The sequence below is a fragment of the Sinocyclocheilus grahami genome, unplaced genomic scaffold, assembly GCF_001515645.1.
Source record: "Sinocyclocheilus grahami isolate Dianchi unplaced genomic scaffold, SAMN03320097.WGS_v1.1 scaffold320.1, whole genome shotgun sequence".
Lineage (NCBI taxonomy): Eukaryota > Metazoa > Chordata > Actinopteri > Cypriniformes > Cyprinidae > Sinocyclocheilus > Sinocyclocheilus grahami.
This window is the reverse complement of record NW_015505499.1, coordinates 780,517-802,792: the sequence shown is the minus strand read 5'-3', so window position 1 is coordinate 802,792 and position 22,276 is coordinate 780,517. Positions and strand designations below refer to the sequence as shown.

The 22,276-nt window shown below is 36.5% G+C and overlaps 1 long non-coding RNA gene across 1 annotated transcript in view; it reads right to left on the bottom strand.

Moving 5' to 3' along the window:
* LOC107602159 (uncharacterized) overlaps positions 1–21,802 on the bottom strand; it is a 52,036-nt gene extending 30,234 nt beyond the window's left edge. Inside the window, exons 1-5 of the long non-coding RNA XR_001611002.1 lie at positions 21,517–21,802; positions 2,864–2,916; positions 2,107–2,190; positions 1,915–2,025; positions 1,415–1,555 (exon numbers count right to left, since the gene is read on the bottom strand). This is a non-coding gene — a long non-coding RNA (uncharacterized lncRNA). The remainder of the gene's footprint in view (positions 1–1,414; positions 1,556–1,914; positions 2,026–2,106; positions 2,191–2,863; positions 2,917–21,516) is intronic.
* Between the last annotated feature and the right edge of the window lie 474 nt (positions 21,803–22,276).

Here is a 22,276-nt window from a genome sequence, read left to right as displayed (position 1 = left end):
TATATATATATATATATATATATAAAAAATAATTTAACATACAAATAACATTATTAATATAATTTAAATATTATTTATAATTATAATTAATTATAATTTTAATTATCTAATTAAATTAAAATACTAAAAACAGCATCACGACATAAAGTGAAATGTTTCTTTTGCTTCCTCAACTGACATTTCTGAAATCACAAAATTAATTAAGGCAATTAATATACCCACATTGACAGTCTCCAAGTTTTTAGTTAATAATCTATTTAAATGTAATATATACTTGAAGCCCACCTACATAGTATAATATTAACAGAACTAGATTACACTGTGTAGGAGGGCTTCAAGTCAAAAAGGCTGAGAACCTAGGCATTATGGAAATTTAATTTTGGTGAGAAACTGTGTTTAATTTAATAATTAATAGTTCAATTTAATGTCACAATCAAAAAACAAATCTTGGCTTTTGGGGTGAAAAGTGATCTACACCTTATCTCTGTGTACATACAGTAGCTGTGTTATTATGAAAGGACATATGAAGAGATTTTTTCACATGACGTGTCGGTGCTGGTTAAAATGGCTCTGTTTGAGTGCCTGCCTGCCTACCATCCAATCCAAAGAATTTCTCAGCAACTAAGCGAAGCCTGTCAGGGTGAGCTCACGATTGCGTTGTGACAAAGCGCCGGCATCCCCTTTCACCACCAACATGAGCCAACGTGTGACACAAGCTCTCGCCGGTTCACGCAAGTTATTTTTAATGCACTATTCCGCAGTCCCTTCGCTGAAGGCCCTTGAGCAAAAGCTGCCAATGTGGCAAAACTACTCACAATGACAAAGGACAAGAACTCCCTTGAGAGTTCCCTCTGAGGTGTCTGAGACAGGAAATAACCGTGACGCAACGTCATGTACAGGAAGACTACCCATGGCGACAGATGCAAACACGCACACATTCTCCATTAATATTCATTACGATAGTTAGACTAGTTTCTACAGCATTCGCTCCATCAGAATCAACCAGGCCTTGAACTGCAAGCACAGTCAGCAAGAAAGTCTCACGTCACTCCGCCTAAATATATCACATATCACGTCATATTTTCCCATACTACTGCAAATTACTCTCTCCTTCAGAAACATGCTCATAGCATTCAATGGTGGGGGGCGGGGAAATCAATACATACGCTGTGCACTTTGCATTCAGCACAGAAATAAACCCACGCGCTTCGAGGCCTACAACAGTCAGCGAAAGCTCCCAGCCGAATGGATGCTGATTCATCAATAGATTGCCAACGCAAAAGGTCATCCCATTTCCCATAATGGCATTTCCTGCTCAAAAACAGACGGCGGGCCTAAGAGGAACCTGCAAGAACCAGCTCAGCAAGATCATAAGGATTAGAAGGATTCTAAAGAAAAAGGGCACTGTACTCACCAGAGTTGCAGAAAGTTGTGGATCTCAGGACATAAATGAAGAGATTGGCCAGACGAAGAGGGAAAGAGAGCGCAGCTGTGTCGCTGTGCGGATCAGTTCATCAGCCTTTAGACTTCTTTCCAGGTTGATAACCGGCCCATTCTGCAGGCAGAAGGGCAAATCAAAACCACACACTGTGTCGTCATGTCAGTTTAAGGCACGTTCGTCAGTCATGCGAGGCTGCCATACGTTACACCTTCTCCGCATCAGGGTCTCTGTGTAGCGAAAGGGGGTTTGCCTTAAGAGCACGGGTGAAATCACACAAGCCATATGTGCGCTGATTTACTTATCTCACGGTTAACTGAATCCTTCATCAGGAACATCTCGTATAAAAAATTTAAAAAAAAGAGGCCAAAAGCTTCGGCTTCTAGTTAAGTGTCTGACATTTCTGTGAATACACCATGTGTGGGAGGTTTCAACCAAAAAAAGGTGTTTTGAAATTCATCAAATGTGTCACTGACCAGAGAGGGATCCCAGAAGTCTCTTGGGTTTTCTCTTCCAGGTCATGTGACCACGTGCTGCCACACTTCCAGAAGACTCGGGAGAGTTCCGTCTGTCCAGTGTACCTCACCCTTTTAAAGAGATGTAAAGGTATGAGAAAACATTCAAAGATGTTCAGATTTCATTACAATTTAATGAAATCGATGCATTACCTGAGCAACTCCTTACTGTTTCTCTGTACAGGAGGTTTACTTTTAAATTTGTATTTAAAGGTTCTGCTCTTTCAGACCAAGATTCTGAAAAAAAGACAAAATTGCATATTATTTCAAGTCTCAACTAAATGTTGGACTTCAGTTCCATTCAATGGTGTCTTTAAAATACAAATTTGTCATTTTTGCTATGTAGTAAATGTTAACATTTCCAACACATTTGTCTTAATACAATACAAATATTTATGGTAAAATAGTATTTAAAAATCATATTATCATCTCACAACATCACAGTTATGAATTGTATATTAGTTTGAGCAGATATGTTTGTTATTTTTGCCATGTCCATTATTCAGGCAATTTATTTAGAAATATTTCAGGTGTATTTCAGACTTTATTTTCTACTAGAAATATTTTAAACCAAACATGCAGGAATGGGTAATTATACATAAAGCATATACTGTAGTTATATATAAAAATATTATGTATAAAATTTAATACAAACAAAACGTTTTTTTTTATTATTATTATAATGATTAAATGAATGTATAATACTATATATGCTTTATATAATTATTTTAGTATTATTTGAGTTTAGACAATACCCATAAATTAGAGTAGCTCAAAAGGTAATAGACAACAGGAATGATCTGTATTGTTCCAGATTCTCATCCCAAACATACAACATTGCATAAAATGAGCTTGCAAAAAAGTTTAGATCTCTCTAATATATTTCTTTGAAACAGGGACCATCTCTTACGTCTGTGACTGCACTGCCAAATCCAGTCTTCAGCTCCCAGTAACCAGAAATTCCTTCAAAAAGACAAGGGGACATTTATCAGCATAAGTAAATGAACGTCTGTCTGTGTGAAAAGTGCTCCCTCTAATGGTCATGTTTTGCATTGTTTGACAAGACTGTGATGAATGTGTTCTCTGGCTCTGTGTGACATAGTAGTGTTTATCAAATACATGACATCTATTATAAAACTGAAAGTTCAGACTTAATTTTGATCGGATGAGCTGCCTTCAAAACTGCTGTAAAATGCCAATAAATGCACGTTCTTTATTAATTCAGCAAATTGCTACATTAATAATAGTTTCTGTCTACTAGGATCAGACAATAATATAACTAGTGAGATATACATTCGGCATGACAAGCCACGCTACATCTAAAAAAAAACTGAACCTTGACCCGTCTCAGTGCACTAAAACACTTAGGAAAGACTGCCATCTACTGGCAAACTCAACTACTGACACCTACTGTCAATCATTTTCCAGTTTGATGACCATTCTGGAAAAAAAAGAAGACATGAGGACGTCTCCACATGTAATGTATTGGCAGAAGAAAAACCTGTTAAATATTTGCCCAGTCTGGATTCAGCTGCTCTGAAAACCAATTTAGCCAATTTATTTAGGGGCTTCAAGCGGATGCAGATAAAACACTTCGGTCCTCAGCCTGTGAGCGTTTGTGCAAACCAGAAGTTAATCAGTTCCTCTAAAGGCGCTTACAATCTGATCTCCTGTTTGACATGGAGCCACTTCTGAGGGTCCCCGAGATGAAATTCTATAATGATGTAGACTGAAATTCAGCACAAGGGCTCGACACACAAATCACACTGTATTAATGTTTAATGATCTCTAAAAGCTTATATTCCTTTTTCGCTTTCTCAGGGTCCCACGTCCTGGCATTTACAGATTATCACCTGACCTCTAACTCAAGGACTGTCCCAGCGCGATGGCGAACACACATCAGTGAGATTAAAGATCTCTGTTGTGATGGCGGTTACAGTGCTCAAAAGATCCATAAAACACATAAGTTATCTCCTTACGACACACAGCCCAGAGAGCCAACCATACTCACGCTAGGCACGTGCACCTCACCATCATCCAAGAGCATTTAACAAAGCCTTTGGACTCTTTTATTAAATATTACGCTCAGTGAGTGAAGCATGAACGATATCGCATATGGCGTACGTGTGTTTACAGTTGCTTTTCCTACCGGCAATATTTCCTATGAACGGTCTTTATAATATATTTACAATTTCTCCAATACTGTAGCAGTCACTCAAATATTTTTTTCTAGCATAAATGAAATATTAATAAGATCTAAACTATTTATATTGTGAGCATTAATAATGAATCGCAGCACTTTCAACATTGTGCTTCAAAACGTAATATCAAGCTTGAGAGGAAAGCAGATATTTTTCCATTTTCATTTAGCCGGGGGGTTATAAATTAAGAGGGTCCGTGCTTTGCTAAATATTGTAAAAGCACCTAATGCATTAATCAAATGAGTAAATCTTTGTGGGTGCTCGGAAGCCAATAAAGCCAGAGCAGCACAAAACAGCGCTATTGAAATGTGTTTAAGCATTTCATTACTTTCATTTACTAATAAATAAATGAATCAACTTGGAGACACTTCAGTGGCTGTAAAATTTTTGAATCGAATGACATTTTCATGGAGACGTTAAAAGGGGAAAGATCTCCACAGGGCTTTTAGAGAAAGTGCAGACTCTTAACTCCGTCATGGAAAAAGTCAGCTCACTTCTGCCGGTGTGCAATTTCATTAACGCTTACATGCAGGCAGTCATTGATTTGCAAAGGAATCTCTCTGAAATGCAGGTCTAATCAATCAAACGTCTCTTTTTTTATGGGTGGGCCCAAGGAGGTTTATAATACCTGGAGAAAGCTATCCATTAGCTTTCCCATTCATCTCAGTGACAGATGTTTGGCTGGTGAAAGACCCCCTGGAAGTATCCAACAATTGGCCATCAATGGAAAAATATACAGCATCTACCAATATAATAACTTTTTTAATTATGTGTGATTGCACGGTTAGTTGGGTATTATTATTTGCATTGTTTTTCACCACCAGTTGAGAAGGACTAGACTAGAATTTGTTTATGAAATTTTTATATTTTGTACAATTCAACTTGTACAAATATTATAAATTTTAAAATATAACATTAATTATTATGATTTTTTTTCCCAAATAGAGCAGATTTTTTTTTTCATATCGCAATATATATCGCAGGAAAAAAATATCGCAATGTGAGTTTTTTCCAATATCGTTCAGCTCTACATCAAGTGTATATTCTCCCAGAAATATTAAAATCGTTGCTAAGTGTATGTCAGCGTGCAATAAAGAAAACACTGATGAAAGCGTTTTTTTGACCAGCAATGAAAATAATGCGGGCGTGATGTGTGAGAGAGTTCTGTGGTTTGCTTTCTCATGACAAGGTGCTTTGAAAGTCGGTTTGAAAAGTTAAGCAAGGTTTAAAAGCGAGCTGCAGTTTCAGCAGCCCGAGCACAGCGAATGGAGCCGACCAAGTGCGGAGGGATTACACAGGAACAAAACAAGTCAAGAAGCAGTAAGCATAATGTTAGGAGAACTGCTTATGTGCAGAAACAGTCTGACAGGGCTGTGAGAGTCTGTCACTTACACACAAACACCCAGCAAAGGAGCTTATCGAGGAACCTTTAAAAGCATTTCATCAACACCAGCTTGTACGACTTTGCCACCTCTTTTCATTCTCTGCGATACAAACCTGTTCAAAATGCAGATATTATTGCATAATCATGCCTCGAGTCACAAATCTAGAATACAATATCGCTACAGTTCACACAAATGACTTTCAAGGTATTAAAACTGTAAGAGATCAGTAAACAAGAGACTTATTGTGTGGGTAAATGAAAAATAAAGGCACCTAAAAATGCATTCATGCTGGTTTCACTTATGAAGCACTGATAACAAATTCAATTCTGTTTTTTAATCTAATAACTTTAAATATGCCAAGTGATGTAACATTCACGAAAAAAGTACAAAACTGGCGTGTAAGAGCTGGGCAATAATATAATTTACATTTTGCAATGATATAAACAATCAAGCTGGTGAGATTTGCTTTATAGTATATATATCGCCCTACCCGAGTATACTTGCGACTTAACTTGTAATGTTTAAATCGATGTACATGCCAGCTACATATTTTTAAATTCTCTTAAACAGCCATTTACTACTGAATTATAAGCATTATTCTGAATTGTATCATATCAGACAATGTACAGTCTGTCAGTAATCTAGAGCAACCTTATTATTGTTGAAAAACGTAATTGATTATATAAATAATTAAATATTTGACACAAACATGGTGGTACATGCCAATAAATTTGCACAGGGCTTCATCGTTCAGCCATAATTTGTTCAGAAGAACAAATAGAAACATGAAATTAATTAGGAAACGGTCTCGACAAATTACCAAATCTCTAAAGGCATCAAAACTAAGGTGTGAATGTATTCTTCAGAGATTTACAAGTGTGACAGCCTAATCTAAACCTAAAGAAAAATGAAGTGAGGACTTCAGTGCTACAAGAATACCTACTGAAACCATTAATTCCTGAAACAATATCTTTATTTGTTGTTAATACACACTACCATTCAAAAATTTGGGGTCAGGTTTTTTTTTTTTAAATATTAATAGTTTTATTCAGAAAAGACACATTAAATCAATTAAAAGTGTCAGTTCAAATAAGCTGTTATTTTAAACTTTTTGTTGATAGAATCCTGAAAAATGAATTGCAGTTTCCACAAAAAATTAAGCAGGTTTTCTACAATGATATTAATTAGAAATGTTTCTTGAGCAGCAATTCATTATATTAGAAAGATTCATTTTGAAGCATCATATGACACTAAAAACTGGAGTGATGGCTGCTTTGTTTTAATATAATAAGAATAAATAAAACTTTAACACATATTAAAGTACAAAACAGTTATTTTAAATTGTAATACTATTTCACAATATTACTGTTTTTACTATATTTAAAAAAAAAAATACAAGCTTTGGTGAGCATAAGAGACTTCTTTCAAAAGCATAAAAAAAAAACTCTTCAATAGTAGTGTAAATACTAAAACACATTTAACAAATTAATGGATATTTCAGTGTGCAAAGTCAGAAAATAATGTAACCGAGTTAAAAGGATTCATTTAATATTAAAATGGCCAGAATCACACTCACAGCCACACAAATGGACTCTTTCCTCACCCCTCTCAATGTGCTTTGCTCTACATGCAAGTAAGATAAAAGGCTTGTGCACCAGTTTTCAATAGCTGTATCAGCTATCCGGACACACGCGTATTACCCAGACGAGTCATTATACTTATATTCCCTTGGCATTAATTGAGAGCTAATGGCATTTCATAGATATCCTTTAATTGACCCCTTTTGCGCTGAGCGGCTTTTGTATATTGCGGTTTGTGCTGAGCCTCAGACAAGATTCAGTCCCCCAGAAGCCCCTATTCTACCTGGGTATCTATGCCTGAGGGAGACAGTTGTCCCATAATACCCTTCACAGTGTGTGCGTTCTTAACATATGGGTGGGGTTCTTCTGAAGTCGCTCGCACAATCTGTGAAAGGGCAAAGCTAAGGACTCAGGCCAAGAGCCTATAAAATACTGCTGTATAACACAGAGGATGAAGGAAGTAGGGCTGTCAAAATTACTGCAAAACTAAATTCGAATTTTCTACTTAAACAGTATGTATGTTTTTCTCGAAGTCTAACAGTATTATTAAAGAGCCGGATGTCTATGTGTCAGGGGTGAGGCTGCAGGTAGTGCCTCAATATAAATCTGGGAATACTGATTGATTCTAAACTTACATTTAAAGCTCAAGTTAAAAAGGTGTGTAAGCAGGTTAAATTTAATCTCTATCATTTTAAGTTTATTAGAGATTATATGTCATTAGAGGCAGCTAAGATGTATATGTATTATATGGTTATTTCTCACATGACTTACTGTTTAACCACCTGGTCTCAGGCGAGTTCAGTGACTCTAAAACCATTAGAGTCCTTATACAAACGTACACTTAAAGTCTTCGATAAGAAATCGGTACATTATCATCATTGTCTAATACTGAAAAAATATAATTTGTTAAATTGGGAAAACATGATTAAATTTGCAAATGTATGCTTGATGTATAAAATTATTTATGGTTTATCTTCTCCCCCTCTTAGTCAGTTAGTATTAGAACAACTGATTATCGTTCTACAAGAGGTGCATTAAGAGGAGACTGTATCATACCGCTTATATGAAGTAATTTTAGTCAGTCTGCTTTTTCTGTCAAAGCTGCACGAGAATGGAATACTATTCCAACAACTATACAAGATCTAGACACATATGCTTGATTTAGGGTTCAGTTGAAGAATTGGTTAATTCGTACTCAGATTTGTCAACACTAGAATTTTATATTTGCTAGCTATCCTATTATTGATTGTATCTTGTTTGCATTGTCTTTGTTTGCATTGATCCCATTGTTTTTTAATAGAATACTGTATGATTTGAACTATGTAATTATACATTTTTTTAGTATGTATTTTTAATTACATTTTATTTTAGGGTGACTTGTAACATCTTGTCCAGGGACTACGGATGTAAAATAGCCTTTGGCTAATTCTGGTACATTTACAGGAATGTTTTATTAATGTACAATGTCCCTGTCAACTAAATAAAGTTTAAAAAAAAAAATTTTAAGAATGTGGGGGGTTTTTTCGACGAATATTCGAAATTCGAATTTTGTTTTTGACAGTCCTAGAAGGAAGTGGCTGCCCACACCGCAAAACATTACTTATTAGTGTTCTTGATTATTGTTATTGATCATTGACAGCTGAACTGCTTAGAAATGCTTAAATGTGGATCTCATTCAGTTAATATTACTGCATTTGACTACAGCTGATTAATTATGTCACTGCAGCAACACAAACTGACATGCTTGTTTCGTTGAAATCCATATGGCATAGCTTTATAAACACTGCAATCACTTGGGCCTTTAATTTGTAAAGGAATAGTTCATAAACGATCAAACACTCACCCCTAAGTTGTTTCAAACCTGTATTGTTTTCTTTCTTCTGTCAAACACAGAAGCAGATGTTTGGCAGGATGTTGTTTTCACACTGTGGTTTTCCATACAATGAAAGTGAATGGGGGTTGTCAAGCTCTAAAACTGACAAAAAAAAAGTACCATAAAAGCACAATAAAACTATTACACACTGGATGAATCACATGCTATATCGCATGTCTCATGAAGCCATATGATAGATCTATATGTGGGAGACACCAAAATAAGTCACTATTCACAAATGTCCTACAACTTTAATCTTATTTGTACATGTTAAATGTGTACACATACATAAATACATTTATGTATGTGATATATACACATATACTTTTATCAGGCCAGTGATATATACAGTGTATATATATATATATATATATACATATACATACACACACACACACACACATATATATATATATATACACACACACACACACACACACTCTTCTCAATGTGTATATATATATACACACACACACACACACACACTCTTCTCAATGTGTATATATATATACACACACACACACACACACACTCTTCTCAATGTGTATATATATATACACACACACACACACACACACTCTTCTCAATGTGTATATATATATACACACACACACACACACACACTCTTCTCAATGTGTATATATATATACACACACACACACACACACACTCTTCTCAATGTGTATATATATATACACACACACACACACACACACTCTTCTCAATGTGTATATATATATACACACACACACACACACACACTCTTCTCAATGTGTATATATATATACACACACACACACACACACACTCTTCTCAATGTGTATATATATATACACACACACACACACACACACTCTTCTCAATGTGTATATATATATACACACACACACACACACACACTCTTCTCAATGTGTATATATATATACACACACACACACACACACACTCTTCTCAATGTGTATATATATATACACACACACACACACACACACTCTTCTCAATGTGTATATATATATACACACACACACACACACACACTCTTCTCAATGTGTATATATATATACACACACACACACACACACACTCTTCTCAATGTGTATATATATATACACACACACACACACACACACTCTTCTCAATGTGTATATATATATACACACACACACACACACACACTCTTCTCAATGTGTATATATATATACACACACACACACACACACACTCTTCTCAATGTGTATATATATATACACACACACACACACACACACTCTTCTCAATGTGTATATATATATACACACACACACACACACACACTCTTCTCAATGTGTATATATATATACACACACACACACACACACACTCTTCTCAATGTGTATATATATATACACACACACACACACACACACTCTTCTCAATGTGTATATATATATACACACACACACACACACACACTCTTCTCAATGTGTATATATATATACACACACACACACACACACACTCTTCTCAATGTGTATATATATATACACACACACACACACACACACTCTTCTCAATGTGTATATATATATACACACACACACACACACACACTCTTCTCAATGTGTATATATATATACACACACACACACACACACACTCTTCTCAATGTGTATATATATATACACACACACACACACACACACTCTTCTCAATGTGTATATATATATACACACACACACACACACACACTCTTCTCAATGTGTATATATATATACACACACACACACACACACACTCTTCTCAATGTGTATATATATATACACACACACACACACACACACTCTTCTCAATGTGTATATATATATACACACACACACACACACACACTCTTCTCAATGTGTATATATATATACACACACACACACACACACACTCTTCTCAATGTGTATATATATATACACACACACACACACACACACTCTTCTCAATGTGTATATATATATACACACACACACACACACACACTCTTCTCAATGTGTATATATATATACACACACACACACACACACACTCTTCTCAATGTGTATATATATATACACACACACACACACACACACTCTTCTCAATGTGTATATATATATACACACACACACACACACACACTCTTCTCAATGTGTATATATATATACACACACACACACACACACACTCTTCTCAATGTGTATATATATATACACACACACACACACACACACTCTTCTCAATGTGTATATATATATACACACACACACACACACACACTCTTCTCAATGTGTATATATATATACACACACACACACACACACACTCTTCTCAATGTGTATATATATATACACACACACACACACACACACTCTTCTCAATGTGTATATATATATACACACACACACACACACACACTCTTCTCAATGTGTATATATATATACACACACACACACACACACACTCTTCTCAATGTGTATATATATATACACACACACACACACACACACTCTTCTCAATGTGTATATATATATACACACACACACACACACACACTCTTCTCAATGTGTATATATATATACACACACACACACACACACACTCTTCTCAATGTGTATATATATATACACACACACACACACACACACTCTTCTCAATGTGTATATATATATACACACACACACACACACACACTCTTCTCAATGTGTATATATATATACACACACACACACACACACACTCTTCTCAATGTGTATATATATATACACACACACACACACACACACTCTTCTCAATGTGTATATATATATACACACACACACACACACACACTCTTCTCAATGTGTATATATATATACACACACACACACATTCTTGTATATATATATATACACACACACACACATGTATATATATACATATACACACACACTCTTCTCAAGGTGTATATACACACACACACACATTCTTCTCAAGTTGTATATACACACACACACACATTCTTGTAGTATTATTGGTGGCTGACTAAATACTTTTTTTCCCCACTGTATAAAATATTACAAATGTTCTAGATTTATGTATTTTATTTTAATTAATGTTTTTTTCTGGAGCTTGACAGCCTTTTGTCACCAGTCACGATCAAAAGTGACAGTTAAAAACTTTTACATTGTCACAAAAAAATCCATTTAAAATAATCTTTTGCACTTTATATTCATCAAAGAATCTATAAAAAATGAATTATAAATAAATTAAAATAGAAAAACTATTTATATTTTACTGTATTTATTTTAAAGTCTAATAATTTCACAATATGAATGGTTTTACAGTATTTTGATTACATAAATGCAGCCTTGGTGAGCATTAAACCCCGCAGCCCCCAAACTTTGAATATGCAGGATATGTTAAGTTTGCACATAGTGTATGATCTACTTACAACTATTCAAATGTGTTCGGTTAACACATCGAAATGTGAAAGACGGCAAATTAGCTTTTAAAATAGACAGGAAGGGAGACGTGCAGAAATGTTTTGCAAAACGCTTGACACTTTCACACCTTTATGATTGGAGGGGTTCTCCTTTAAAGGCTTTTAAGTCTTAATCCAGCAAAAAGGCTCCAGCAGAAATTCAAAGGCATTCAAAGGCACATTTGAATATCTCCACAGCTCTGTACCTCCCCCCTCCAGAGAAGAACAGATAGCGATATCATGTGCTTTACCTTCGCTGCTGAGGTATTATTGAAGTGAGGGATAGCGTTGTGATGTCACAGACAGTTCTCATCGAGTTAAGACTGAGGGGAATTAGCCGATAGATCAAATCCCTCAACCTCGTGGGAGAAATCACAGCGCTAACTAATCTGCAGCTCAGATTTTCCTGCAGGAAGCAGATTGAGCCTCAACTTGTGATGTGCTGTTGAAAAAAAATGTCAGAAATCAAACAGATCCCGTTAATTACATTACACTTAAATGACTTATGCATCGGCCACACTTTAAGTTAATATCTTGTACTATGGATGAAATCCTGCTCATCTGGTTTCCGGCAGTCATCTCACAGAAAACGCATACATTGCAGATTATACAGTATATGGGTTTAATGTGTCAACAGTATTACATGGCCCTATTCCAACTACTCTATTTGTTAAGTCTTCCTCTTATTTCAGATCATTATTGTCTTCTACAGTAATGTGGCGCATAGCATAAAGAATCAATATTAGCTCTACACTGATCTTAACAATGACAAAGCAGTTTGTAAGGGTATATTGACTAAGCCTTTATTCACAAAACAAGAGAAATGCCTACCTAATAAGTATCTTCTTAATACTTGCTAACCAACAGTATTTTGTTTAACCATTTCAGTCGGTTTAGAAAAAAACATAAGTTCAATATTTGGCCAAAAAAAACACAGCATTTTTTCTTTACTGATGGGTAAGACTGGCCAGTAAAAACTTCATATTTTTTAAGCAAGAAGCGAAATGTAATTAATCATAAAAGTAATAATAGTGTGTGTTTTGTGTGTCTATGTATAAAACATAGCGTTTTTTGTACAACAGAGGTAATTTAAAACAAATTAAAATTAATTAATTATTTAATTATTTATCTACACGCACATTACCATTCATTTTTTTAAAGAAATTAATACCTCTATTAGGCAACAATGCATTAAATTAATCGAAAATTATTACAAATACATTTATATTGTAAAAAAATATATATATTCAAATTTTAAATCAATTCTGGTATTTTGACCTTTCTATTAAATCAAAGAATCCTGAAGAAAATCTAACACAATTTCCACAAAAATATTAAGCAACACCAAATCAGCATTCTGAAGGATCATGTGACAATGAAGAGTTGATTAATGGCTACTGAAAAGTCAACTTTGGCATCACAGGAATAAATTCAACAGAAATATGATCAAAAAGTATTTACTCAGACGTGCATATACACTATCGTTCAAAAGGCTGGAGTCAAGTTTTTTAAAGAAATTTATCATTTCATTTAGCAAGGATGCATTCAATTTATCAAAAGTGCAGTAAAAAAAAAAAAAACTTTTACATTGTCACAAAAAAAAAACAATTTCAAATAAATGTGAATCTTTTGCACTTTATATTCAACAAAGAATATATAAAAATTTTATTATAAATACATTAAAACAGAAAAAAGGTATTTTAAATTGCAATAGGCTAATATTTTACAAAATATGTACGTTTTTACTGTATTTATTTTAAATTCTAATAATATTTCACAGTATTAATGGTTTTACTGTACTTTGATAACATAAATGACTTTTGTCCACAAACACAAAAAATGACAGTAAAAATACATTTCTATTGTAAACAAAAGATTCAGATTTTAAATAAATTCTAGTCTTTTGACCTTTCTATTATTCAAAGAATGCTGGGGGAAAAAATCCATCACAATTTCCACAAAAATAATAAGCAATGTTAGAATGATTTCCGAAGGATCATGTGACGAAGAAGATTTGATTACTGGCTAATGAAAAGTCAACTTTGGCATCACAGGAATAAATTCCATTGTTAAATATATTAAAAAAGAAACCATTTATTTTAAATGGTGATATTATTACACAATAGTACAATTTTTACTGTATTTATGTAAAGTTTTTGAAAACAAAATTTGTGAAAACAAAAGATTCCTAAAAAAAACATATTTCGAACCTCACATTATGAGTGGTATCTTTAGGCATACACACACACACACACACACACACACACACTTTACCTACATTTCTACATTTTAATAGTGAAAAATGCCTCACAGGAAAATTTTTGAGTGATGGCACCAATTTGAATCTTTGAATTAGACAAATTAGACACTATTAAAACATCACAATCAATGAAAGATCACAAAACTAGTCTAATGGCGCAGTCTTTGAGTAAAAACTGTATCAGAATTATAGTGAAATTCACAGAATATTGCCAGCAAAATCATTTTAATTATATTGTGAATATTTTATATATCAGCCAAATCCTCCTGAGGGCAAATATAAGGACGCGGAATTCAGATTTCCAGATTTACATACAGTACACCGCACAGAAACTCGTGCCTCTTTCCTCAATCTGTGCATCCCCAGAACACAGAAGCGTTACTGCTGACTTAGCTGCGCAGATGCTTTGGAAGAGCGAACGGCATCGGCTCAGGAAAGTGTGTCAGGCAAGCATATTTGTTATCGAGAGGGGCAAGCCAAGAGCTATCCTGAACAGACGACAACAACAAAAAAAGACCCAAGGTGAACCCGCAGTCCTAAACAAGGCCGATGTTTACAGGTTTAAGACGGTAAATGTCACTCAGGAGTCCATTTCGGTGGCTAAAAAAGACTTTTCAAGCAGCAGGTCACACCTTTCCCCTCACACCCTGCCCTGCTGGGTTCAATCTGCCCATCTCCGTGATCACAGCACTCTGGAACGGAGGCCTTTCCAGGGAGCAGGTGGGAGGGCATCAACAGACACCGAACACGAGGCAGAGCTTTTAGTAAAAGCTCCAGAGGCTCTAGATTTTATTAGATCGCATTTACACGGAAGCAGTCTTCCTCTCTCTCCTCCTCACAATGCCGCCGCCGATCACTCTCCATCCGATAACAGGGGCGAGGCCGCTGAGAAAACGCTGCATCATTCATGGTTGGGTGTCTCCTCGCGTCACACCATGTGACCCGCTGACACACTCCCATCTTGTTGGGGGTTGGGTACGAAGGCAGGCAGGAGCATGGTAGGAGAACCTGACCAAAGCCTCGTGCCATAGTGACACTCAGCGGATTATGTCTAAATAAAGCCTCGGCACTGCATGAATCACTCTGCTACTGATCCCACTGCTCAATGAGAAAGGAAGAGAGGAAGAGAGAGAGAGAGGGAGGGAGCAAGAAAGCAACGTAAAAAAAAAAAAAAAAAGCGAGGGAGCGGGAATGTGAAGTGGAGAAGGCGTTCATCACTGGAGTGCCATGGCTTAGCCTAAGAGGCTTGAATAATCAGTGGTTAAGCTGTCAGCCCTTCTCTTGCACCTACCGTGTGCTACAAACTCCTGTGCACTTTTAATCAAACAAAAACGCTGAGATCCAGCCACGCTGCCAAGACAGCGCTATAAGACAGGCTTCAAAGTCTCTTTAAGACTTATCCTGACACATTATATTCCTTGCAATGTACAGGCACCATACGGCAGACATCTTCTCAAGTCTCTGACGTAAAGTCCAAGTCGAGTTTCAAGTCTTTGAGGTGAAGTGCAAGTCGAGTCTCGAATATCCTTTCAGAACAGTTTTCTACTACAGGTTGGTTTCATAAACCTTTTTGAAGGGCAAGCAATTTTGCATATTCACACTTTTCTAATTCAGAGTCTAAGTAAAGTCTTAAATCCCATTGGTAACAGCTGTGCAGGTTGGTTTAATAAACCTAGTTGAAAAACATTCGATTTTTATCATGTTGTTCAATTTGAAATAAAAACCAAGTCTCAAGTCAGTTTGAGTTTCAGGTCTCTCAAGAACTGTTAAGAGTCTTCTCTAAACTACAGTTTAGTTTTATAAACCTTGTTGAAGAATAATCAATTTAATACATTTTAGAGTGTCAGGATGGCCTGCTATAATAATAACATTAATTTAGTTTTTTGTTTTTTTCATTTGTTCTTATAATTATTTGACCACAAAGGTTATAATAATAGGATTAAAATGTATCAAATATTATGTTTTTATTAAATTAAATATAATTAAAGTGGAATCTCAAGCCAATTATTTTACAACTCAAGCACAACTTGAGTCCAAGTCTCAAGACTAGAATTTCTATCTCTGCCATACAGAAATGTGCATTCAATGTATAGCTTGGACGCCATGACTGATTAAATTGGATCACTGACAGATTAACAACAGGATGACCTGACTTAATCAAACAGCCAGCCGCATCAGAAGCTTACGCGACCCACGGATCTACAAATTCAGACAAGCCTGCAATGTTTCCCTAACCTTTTCCAGAACATCTCCGATCCACTACATCACAGGAAACAATAAAAATAGCCACGCCATCCAGTCAAGCATTAAGAACGACAGCAGCGGGGGGTCCAGGGCCGGTTCGACTCCTTCCCCAACCCCCCTCAGCTTCCTGGGTCCTGATTGATCTCATGGCCCATCGGCAGGTTAAATTACACTGCAGAGTGGCTTTTCAGAGAGACAAAGGGCCCAGGATTTCACAGGCCATAATTCTTTCCGGGCCTTAACTTTGAAAAGGTGCAGCATTCAATTTCAGCCCTCGGCAACACTTTGCATTCGCTTATGAGTTATGACACAGCCATGACGTTTGTAACTTACTATACGGACATGCGGAGGAGACCTGCGTACCAATCAGACCGAATGGAGGATGGGTGGGAGAAAAAAAACACAAACTCTCTGTCAGCACAGAGCATCAGTTATAGCCAAATTTAATACAGTTCTTCTTCTGGCTGAAGCTAAAGACGAGCTGGATTCTTTCCACATCCTACTTGCAGAAAGCACTGAAGTAACGTCGAAATGAAATCATTTACATGTACATTCATGTTTGGATCTCAGTCCGAATTGACATCCAGGCTCCCATAGTTTCCTGGCACGTTGGGAATGGAGAGGAAGCCCAGGGAATGGCAGAGGCCTTTTGATACTGCAACTCTGCCGAACCAGCAACTCGGAAGCCAGGACAGCATGAGATCCGGAGAAAAAAAAACAAACAGCCAAAGCACAAAAAGACCAGCTGCTTCGAGATCATGGGTGTCAGCGGGGGGGGAAAAAACGTCTTGTTAGAAAGAATATAATTGAACTTGTCTGGAAAGTAATAGCTTTTCCCAAAACTTCATGCATCTGTTTCACGCTGATGAAAATATACAGTGAGGTAAATATGCAACTGAAACTAATCTAAAGTGGTTTAGGAGATATAAGTCCTCATCGATGACATTTCCAATTTACTCTAGCTTAAGAATCTGCCCATATTTGTAATCATACTACGTGATAAGCATAGCTTTCCAATATAAATCCACAAGCGAACAGCTAAAAAAGGCACCATGCTAAAATGCAAATCCTGATTGCCTGACAGGAACATTTCAAAACACTCAAGCTGTCAGTGAAACAACTTCGACATCCAAGAACCTACTAGATCTAAAAGTCACAGTTCTTTATAAGTCAAGCATTAAAGCATGTCTTACTTCTCAGGAGGTGCCGCTATTTGTGCTATTGTTTAGAAACAATATCAAATCAGCAATATGAAGCCGCTGAGTTGTTTTAGAGTAAACATGAGGGGCAGCTACTGTAAAAAGTCACTGCGCAACGTCATTGAATGTCCTAAAAGGAAACAAGTTACGATAGTTTTCTAATAAAAAAAAATGGGAGGTTGAATGTATGTCTCGATTAGCATAAGACTCTGAAGACTTTTGATTAAATCCGCTTTACAAGAACTGGATATAACTAAACAGATCAATGCTCAGTTAAATAAAGTAAGGTAGCATTTTTCATCCCTGCTATTCCGTCTGTGTTAGTTGGAGATTCGTTTATTGTTTGAACAATCACTCCTTCTTTATTCCGCAGTTGGAAATAGGCCAACAAGGCAGCAAAGGAATAATGGTGTTAATTAAGACACCTGTTCTTCTCTGAATTCACTCACCTAACCGTTGCTTTCAATAACCCCAGAAAATTCTGCTCTACATTTAAAAACTGATTAATAAAGAGAATATGTTCAGGTATAATGTGCTTGTAAAAAGAGCAAGCATTGGGGATGCAATGCCGTTAATCAGATTGATTGGAAACGTCTTTACTGCTAAAGTGCAGAGGACAAGTTTGAGATCTGTCAAACCACGGGCCGGTATTGATGTTTGCACCACTTCAATCTCACGCAGCACCCATTCACATCAAAGCACTGAACTGGATGAAGACCTAAGCAGTTTTTTGTTTGCTGTGCTCTGTAGATTTAGATCTGAAATATATGCAAGTATATTAACGCTAATGCTTCTAGCTACTCGATTTCACGCGTCAGTGCATCCTGGAATGCAAGTCCAAACTTCTACGGTCAGTTTTCTCCTTCAGGTCAACAACTGTCTTGATGGAGCAATAGTTTCTTATAAGAGAATCTTATAAACATATTAACAACTCTTTGTAATCTCTCTATTCTGATCGATTCAAAATATGGTTTAAAGGGATATATCACCCCAAAATGAAAATGTTGTCATTTAATTACCATCATGAAGTGAAGGACAAAAGAAAATGCTTTGAAGAATATAGGTAATCAAACCGTTTTGGTTACCACTGACTTTCATTGTATGGACACAAAAAAAAAAACACTGAGACATTTCTCAAAATATCTTCTTTCAAGTTCTACAGTAGAAAGGCAGTCATACAGGTTTGAAATGACGTGAAGTTGAGTAAATGATGACGGAATATTCATTTGATGAGAATTATGCTTTTAATAGCTCCCTTTTTGGATACTAAGGTTTACAGATTTGTGCAAATATATGTTAAATGAAAAAGTGCAATGGCACGTTCCAGTCACGTCGGATAGACTGTATTAAGGAGCTGATAGCATGTGAATGGCACCACAAAATTGCAATTGCAAGTGGGAAACTCTCGATTTTCTGTAGTTGATGGTACATTTTTTAAAAGTGTATAAAGTTTCATGTACAAAATATAATTGTTTTGTACAATTACGAATATTTATTTATTGTTTATAACAATTCCATTTACAACACCTTCATATATTCAATGAAGTAAAAACACCCAATATGCATTCTTCAGTTTGTAAAAGTAGAGTTAAAAAACAATGCTGTATTTTTTGTAGAAAAGGTACGTCGCCATCCTGTTCCGATCAATGTGATTTGAATGTGCCTGACATCGTAATTACAACTTCCCAACTCATAAATACAAACTTCCCAGGAGGACTTGGACACACAGTCATTTCTGTCCCACTAATTTCAACAAACGCTGAATGTTAATAAATGCTTCCTCAAACTATTGGTCAGATAAGCAGATCGTGCTGCCAAAAACTGAACAAATGTTGGGCTGAGCAATGTTAAAAGGGCTATGTTTACACTTTTTCGGAAAAATCTGATTACAAATGGATGACTGGTAGGAAAAAAATAGAATTAACATTTTTTTTTTGGTATTTTTAAAAGTTTAAAAAGTATTTACAACAGAGCCACAAATGTAAAATGATTACGCTTTTATAGATTTGTAGTCCTGTTGTAAATACCTTTCAAAAATACAAAAAATTATGCTAAAATACTTTTTCTAAAAAAAAAAATTTAAAAATACAAGCACTTGCATTGTGCACAAAGTATGTTTCTGACCATATTAAATGTCTGAATTAACAATGAATACCTTATTTGAATATGTCAGTCCTGTAGTTACATCATGACATGGGTAATCCAAGAACTGACTACACACCTCAGCATTAAACAACTCTGACACACAGAAAATAAATTGCTGCAGGGGTCAAGGACAACACAGAGGAAGCGTGTGAAGCTAAAGTACACACTCGGTTCGTGGCGCGGAGCAACGGTTTTCCAGCGTATTCATAGCCAGTGGGCATTACACCGCTTCAGATAAAGTCTTAGATAGAGGAAGTGGAAAGTAACAAACTTCCCAGGAGGACTTGGACACACAGTCATTTCTGTCCCACTAATTTCAACAAACGCTGAATGTTAATAAATGCTTCCTCAAACTATTGGTCAGATAAGCAGATCGTGCTGCCAAAAACTGAACAAATGTTGGGCTGAGCAATGTTAAAAGGGCTATGTTTACACTTTTTCGGAAAAATCTGATTACAAATGGATGACTGGTAGGAAAAAAATAGAATTAAAATTTTTTTTTTGGTATTTTTAAAAGTTTAAAAAGTATTTACAACAGAGCCACAAATGTAAAATGATTACGCTTTTATAGATTTGTAGTCCTGTTGTAAATACCTTTCAAAAATACAAAAAATTATGCTAAAATACTTTTTCTAAAAAAAATTTTTAAAAATACAAGCACTTGCATTGTGCACAAAGTATGTTTCTGACCATATTAAATGTCTGAATTAACAATGAATACCTTATTTGAATATGTCAGTCCTGTAGTTACATCATGACATGGGTAATCCAAGAACTGACTACACACCTCAGCATTAAACAACTCTGACACACAGAAAATAAATTGCTGCAGGGGTCAAGGACAACACAGAGGAAGCGTGTGAAGCTAAAGTACACACTCGGTTCGTGGCGCGGAGCAACGGTTTTCCAGCGTATTCATAGCCAGTGGGCATTACACCGCTTCAGATAAAGTCTTAGATAGAGGAAGTGGAAAGTACTGAATTTGGGCTCGAAAACAGTGACCTCACGGATTCCAATCCCTCATCTCTCTTTGCACGGTTCCCTCTGAGAGGAACTGCCAGAGGGGAAAACTTGAAAGCTAAAGAGAGTGAGGGAGGGTGCGTGAGAAAGAGCGTGTGTGTGAGAAACAGAGACAAAATGACATGCAAAGAGGAAAGAGTGTAGAGAAGCGGGGGAAAAAGCACAACAAAGTCAAATCTAGGTGCTGGCTTACCTGCACTCAGTTCACAAGATGGGACGGTGAAGTGAGGATAGTCAAAGGGGTTGTGGGAGGAAGGTCCGGGCAGGTTGATCCAGCCGCTGACGGGTGGTCCGGGAGGGAGGAAGGAAGGATGGAGTGACAGGGAGCAGGGAGATGGGGAGGCCAGAGGGGGGATATGAAGCACTAGTCCTCTGTCTTTCCCTCTTTATCCCTCTAGCACAGAGGCAAAGAGGCAGACACCAGTACCTGCAGCCACTCAAATAATAGGAGAGAAAAGAGTGCTCACATCCACACACGCTCCAGCACAGGGAGGAAAGAGAAAACGCCCCTCCCACTCCTTCCCAGGACCCAATCGCACACAGACTTCACTGGCAACGAATGGGAGCACAGGCAGCCGGTGCCATGCCCTAGCCAATAAGTGCAATTGCTCATATCCAGTTGGAATAATTAGTCCGAGAGCATAGCAGAGCGGCTTCCCTTCTGAAGGACAGACAAACGGGTGCACTTACCCAATAAGTGTGATTTAAGACCGCAACTGACATTAGAGTAATTAGATTGTGCCGCACTTAACCTAGCAGAATAACGCTGCATGCTCCACTGCAGAACTGGCAGAGGCACAGGCTACACGGGATGGGCTTTGGAAAGGTGCAGTGATGTTAAGCAGGCAGAAATGATGCGGATAGAGAAGGAGAAGGAATAGGAACTTTCAACACGGTGATCAATGCGCATGATTATCACGCAGTGCCACTTTTAGGCTTGGCGCTTCGCTCCC